Raw genomic sequence first — 6000 nt, 5'->3', positions numbered from 1 at the left:
TACACAGTCAGGGTATATTATTATATAGTATTATTATTATTACACAGTCAGGGTGTATTATTATATAGTATTATTATTACACAGTCAGGGTGTATTATTATATAGTATTATTATTACACAGTCAGGGTATATTATTATATAGTATTATTATTACACAGTCAGGGTATATTATTATTACACAGTCAGGGTATATTATTATATAGTATTATTATTACACAGTCAGGGTGTATTATTATATAGTATTATTATTACACAGTCAGGGTATATTATTATTACACAGTCAGGGTATATTATTATATAGTATTATTATTACACAGTCAGGGTATATTATTATATAGTATTATTATTACACAGTCAGGGTATATTATTATATAGTATTATTATTACACAGTCAGGGTATATTATTATATAGTATTATTATTACACAGTCAGGGTATATTATTATTACACAGTCAGGGTATATTATTATATAGTATTATTATTACACAGTCAGGGTATATTATTATATAGTATTATTATTACACAGTCAGGGTATATTATTATATAGTATTATTACACAGTCAGGGTATATTATTATATAGTATTATTATTACACAGTCAGGGTATATTATTATATAGTATTATTATTATTACACAGTCAGGGTGTATTATTATATAGTATTATTATTATTACACAGTCAGGGTATATTATTATATAGTATTATTACACAGTCAGGGTATATTATTATATAGTATTATTATTACACAGTCAGGGTGTATTATTATATAGTATTATTATTACACAGTCAGGGTATATTATTATATAGTATTATTATTACACAGTCAGGGTATATTATTATATAGTATTATTATTACACAGTCAGGGTGTATTATTATATAGTATTATTATTACACAGTCAGGGTATATTATTATATAGTATTATTACACAGTCAGGGTGTATTATTATATAGTATTATTATTACACAGTCAGGGTATATTATTATATAGTATTATTACACAGTCAGGGTGTATTATTATATAGTATTATTATTACACAGTCAGGGTGTATTATTATATAGTATTATTATTACACAGTCAGGGTATATTATTATATAGTATTATTATTACACAGTCAGGGTATATTATTATATAGTATTATTAGTATTATTATTACACAGTCAGGGTATATTATTATATAGTATTATTATTACACAGTCAGGGTATATTATTATATAGTATTATTATTACACAGTCAGGGTATATTATTATATAGTATTATTATTACACAGTCAGGGTATATTATTATATAGTATTATTAGTATTATTATTACACAGTCAGGGTATATTATTATATAGTATTATTATTACACAGTCAGGGTATATTATTATATAGTATTATTAGTATTATTATTACACAGTCAGGGTATATTATTATATAGTATTATTATTACACAGTCAGGGTGTATTATTATATAGTATTATTATTACACAGTCAGGGTGTATTATTATATAGTATTATTATTACACAGTCAGGGTATATTATTATATAGTATTATTACACAGTCAGGGTGTATTATTATATAGTATTATTATTATTACACAGTCAGGGTATATTATTATATAGTATTATTGTTATTGCTAGTTGTGTTCTGAAACCCTAAGTGCGCATGCGCGGTAGCGGGACACGGAGTGGGCGTGGCTATGCTATGGGCGTGGTCTGTATGCTAATCATCACCGAGCGCTTTGCAGAGAGAGGTAGGAATATTTATGGAAGGGCGGCCGAACGTAATGCCGTGACCCCGCCCCTCCGACGTATGCTAATATCGAGCGTCCAGCGTGATGACGTAGGCGCCCCTGCGGGTCCCGATTGCTGCAGCCGCTTGTCAGTGTGACGAAGATTGGCACCGGGTAAGCTGTCAGTCACAGCGCCCGCCCGCCGGCCTGCGCCGCTCCCCGGGTCACCCCGAGCCTCCCCACACCCCGTCCGGCCCCCGGGACAATGGCAGCCCGGACTGCGCGCCCCCGGAGCCCCTCACACGGCCAAAACACTGCGCGTTCCCGCTCCCGCCCTCCCCCCACACAGCACGCGCCTCCCGCTCCCGCCCTCCCCTCACAGGGCGCGCGCGCCTCCCCCTCCCGCCCTTCCCTCACAGGGCGCGCGCGCGCCTCCCGCCCTCCCCTCACAGAGCGCGCGCTCCCCCTTACACCAATCACATGCGTTCACTGCGCTGCTCAGCCAATCAGCTGCTTGTGGCTCCCTGTTACCGAGATAGGGGAGAGGGGCGTGGGTTAGCGGTTATTGCCGCGTGATGGCTAATGTTCGGTGATTGGTAGACTGCTAGAGGGCGGGGTTAGCTCAATATAAGGGGAGGGCTGGATTGTGGGGGAGGAGCCAGTATCAGTAATGTTACTCTGGCTCACAGTACAGACAGACAGACAGACAGACAGACAGAATGTGACCAGACAGACAGACTGAATGTGACCAGACAGACTGACTGACTGACTGAATGTGACCAGAGTGACTGACTGACAGAATGTGACCAGACTGACTGACTGACAGAATGTGACCAGACTGACTGACAGAATGTGACCAGACTGACTGACAGACAGAATGTCACCAGACTGACAGAATGTGACCAGACTGACTGACAGAATGTGACCAGACAGACTGACTGACAGAATGTGACCAGACTGACTGACTGACAGAATGTGACCAGACTGACTGACTGACAGAATGTGACCAGACTGACTGACTGACAGAATGTCACCAGACTGACTGACTGACAGAATGTCACCAGACTGACTGACAGAATGTCACCAGACTGACTGACAGAATGTGACCAGACAGACTGACTGAATGTGACCAGACTGACTGACAGAATGTGACCAGACTGACTGACAGACAGAATGTCACCAGACTGACAGAATGTGACCAGACTGACTGACTGACAGAATGTGACCAGACTGACTGACAGACAGAATATCACCAGACTGACTGAATGTGACCAGACTGACTGACTGACAGAATGTGACCAGACTGACTGACTGACAGAATGTGACCTGACTGACTGAATGTGACCAGACTGACTGACAGAATGTGACCAGACAGACTGACTGACAGAATGTGACCAGACTGACTGACAGAATGTGACCAGACTGACTGACAGAATGTGACCAGACTGACTGACAGACAGAATGTCACCAGACTGACAGAATGTGACCAGACTGACTGACTGACAGAATGTGACCAGACTGATTGACAGACAGAATGTCACCAGACTGACTGACAGAATGTGACCAGACTGACTGACAGAATGTGACCAGACTGACTGACAGACAGAATATCACCAGACTGACTGAATGTGACCAGACTGACTGACTGACAGAATGTGACCAGACTGACTGACTGACAGAATGTGACCAGACTGACTGACTGACTGAATGTGACCAGACTGACTGACAGAATGTGACCAGACAGACTGACTGACAGAATGTGACCAGACTGACTGACAGAATGTGACCAGACTGACTGACAGACAGAATGTCACCAGACTGACAGAATGTGACCAGACTGACTGACAGAATGTGACCAGACAGACTGACTGACAGAATGTGACCAGACTGACTGACTGACAGAATGTGACCAGACTGACTGACTGACAGAATGTGACCAGACTGACTGACTGACAGAATGTCACCAGACTGACTGACTGACAGAATGTCACCAGACTGACTGACAGAATGTCACCAGACTGACTGACAGAATGTGACCAGACAGACTGACTGACAGAATGTGACCAGACTGACTGACAGAATGTGACCAGACTGACTGACAGACAGAATGTCACCAGACTGACAGAATGTGACCAGACTGACTGACTGACAGAATGTGACCAGACTGACTGACAGACAGAATATCACCAGACTGACTGAATGTGACCAGACTGACTGACTGACAGAATGTGACCAGACTGACTGACTGACAGAATGTGACCTGACTGACTGAATGTGACCAGACTGACTGACAGAATGTGACCAGACAGACTGACTGACAGAATGTGACCAGACTGACTGACAGAATGTGACCAGACTGACTGACAGAATGTGACCAGACTGACTGACAGACAGAATGTCACCAGACTGACAGAATGTGACCAGACTGACTGACTGACAGAATGTGACCAGACTGATTGACAGACAGAATGTCACCAGACTGACTGACAGAATGTGACCAGACTGACTGACAGAATGTGACCAGACTGACTGACAGACAGAATATCACCAGACTGACTGAATGTGACCAGACTGACTGACTGACAGAATGTGACCAGACTGACTGACTGACAGAATGTGACCAGACTGACTGACTGACTGAATGTGACCAGACTGACTGACAGAATGTGACCAGACAGACTGACTGACAGAATGTGACCAGACTGACTGACTGACAGAATGTGACCAGACTGACTGACTGACTGAATGTGACCAGACTGACTGACAGAATGTGACCAGACAGACTGACTGACAGAATGTGACCAGACTGACTGACAGAATGTGACCAGACTGACTGACAGAATGTGACCAGACTGACTGACAGAATGTGACCAGACTGACTGACAGACAGAATGTCACCAGACTGACAGAATGTGACCAGACTGACTGACAGAATGTGACCAGACTGACTGACAGAATGTGACCAGACTGACTGACAGACAGAATGTGACCAGACTGACTGAATGTGACCAGACTGACTGAATGTGACCAGACTGACTGACAGAATGTGACCAGACTGACTGACTGACAGAATGTGACCAGACTGACTGACTGACAGAATGTGACCAGACTGACTGACTGAATGTGACCAGACTGACTGACAGAATGTGACCAGACTGACTGACTGACAGAATGTGACCAGACTGACTGACTGACAGAATGTGACCAGACTGACTGACTGAATGTGACCAGACTGACTGACAGAATGTGACCAGACAGACTGACTGACAGAATGTGACCAGACTGACTGACAGACAGAATGTCACCAGACTGACTGACTGACTGAATGTGACCAGACTGACTGACAGAATGTGACCAGACAGACTGACTGACAGAATGTGACCAGACTGACTGACAGAATGTGACCAGACTGACTGACTGACAGAATGTGACCAGACTGATAGAATGTGACCAGACTGACTGACTGACTGACAGAATGTGACCAGACTGACTGACTGACTGACAGAATGTGACCAGACTGACTGACTGACTGACAGAATGTGACCAGACAGACAGAATGAATGTGACCAGACTGACTGACTGACTGACTGACTGAATGTGACCAGACTGACTGACAGAATGTGACCAGACTGACTGACTGACAGAATGTGACCAGACAGACTGACTGACAGAATGTGACCAGACTGACTGACTGACAGAATGTGACCAGACTGACTGACAGAATGTGACCAGACTGACTGACAGACAGAATGTCACCAGACTGACAGAATGTGACCAGACTGACTGACAGAATGTGACCAGACTGACTGACAGACAGAATGTCACCAGACTGACAGAATGTGACCAGACTGACTGACAGAATGTGACCAGACAGACTGACTGACAGAATGTGACCAGACTGACTGACTGACAGAATGTGACCAGACTGACTGACTGACAGAATGTGACCAGACTGACTGACTGACAGAATGTGACCAGACTGACTGACTGACAGAATGTGACCAGACTGACTGACTGACAGAATGTGACCAGACTGACTGACTGACAGAATGTGACCAGACTGACTGACAGACAGAATGTCACCAGACTGACAGAATGTGACCAGACTGACTGACAGAATGTGACCAGACAGACTGACTGACAGAATGTGACCAGACTGACTGACTGACAGAATGTGACCAGACTGACTGACTGACAGAATGTCACCAGACTGACAGAATGTGACCAGACTGACTGACAGAATGTGACCAGACTGACTGACAGAATGTGACCAGACTGACTGACAG

At 43.2% G+C, this 6000-nt stretch overlaps 1 protein-coding gene across 1 annotated transcript in view; it reads left to right on the top strand.

Moving 5' to 3' along the window:
• Nucleotides 1–1813: 1813 nt before the first annotated feature.
• The window catches only part of PKNOX1 (PBX/knotted 1 homeobox 1), a 57219-nt gene continuing 53032 nt past the window's right edge, over nucleotides 1814–6000 (top strand). The window contains exon 1 of the mRNA XM_063445577.1: nucleotides 1814–1888. The gene's annotated coding sequence lies outside the window, so the exon portion shown is untranslated. The remainder of the gene's footprint in view (nucleotides 1889–6000) is intronic.

Source organism: Pelobates fuscus, chromosome 1, assembly GCF_036172605.1.
Source record: "Pelobates fuscus isolate aPelFus1 chromosome 1, aPelFus1.pri, whole genome shotgun sequence".
Taxonomy (NCBI): Eukaryota; Metazoa; Chordata; class Amphibia; order Anura; family Pelobatidae; genus Pelobates; species Pelobates fuscus.
This window is presented reverse-complemented; position numbering and strand designations above follow the sequence as displayed.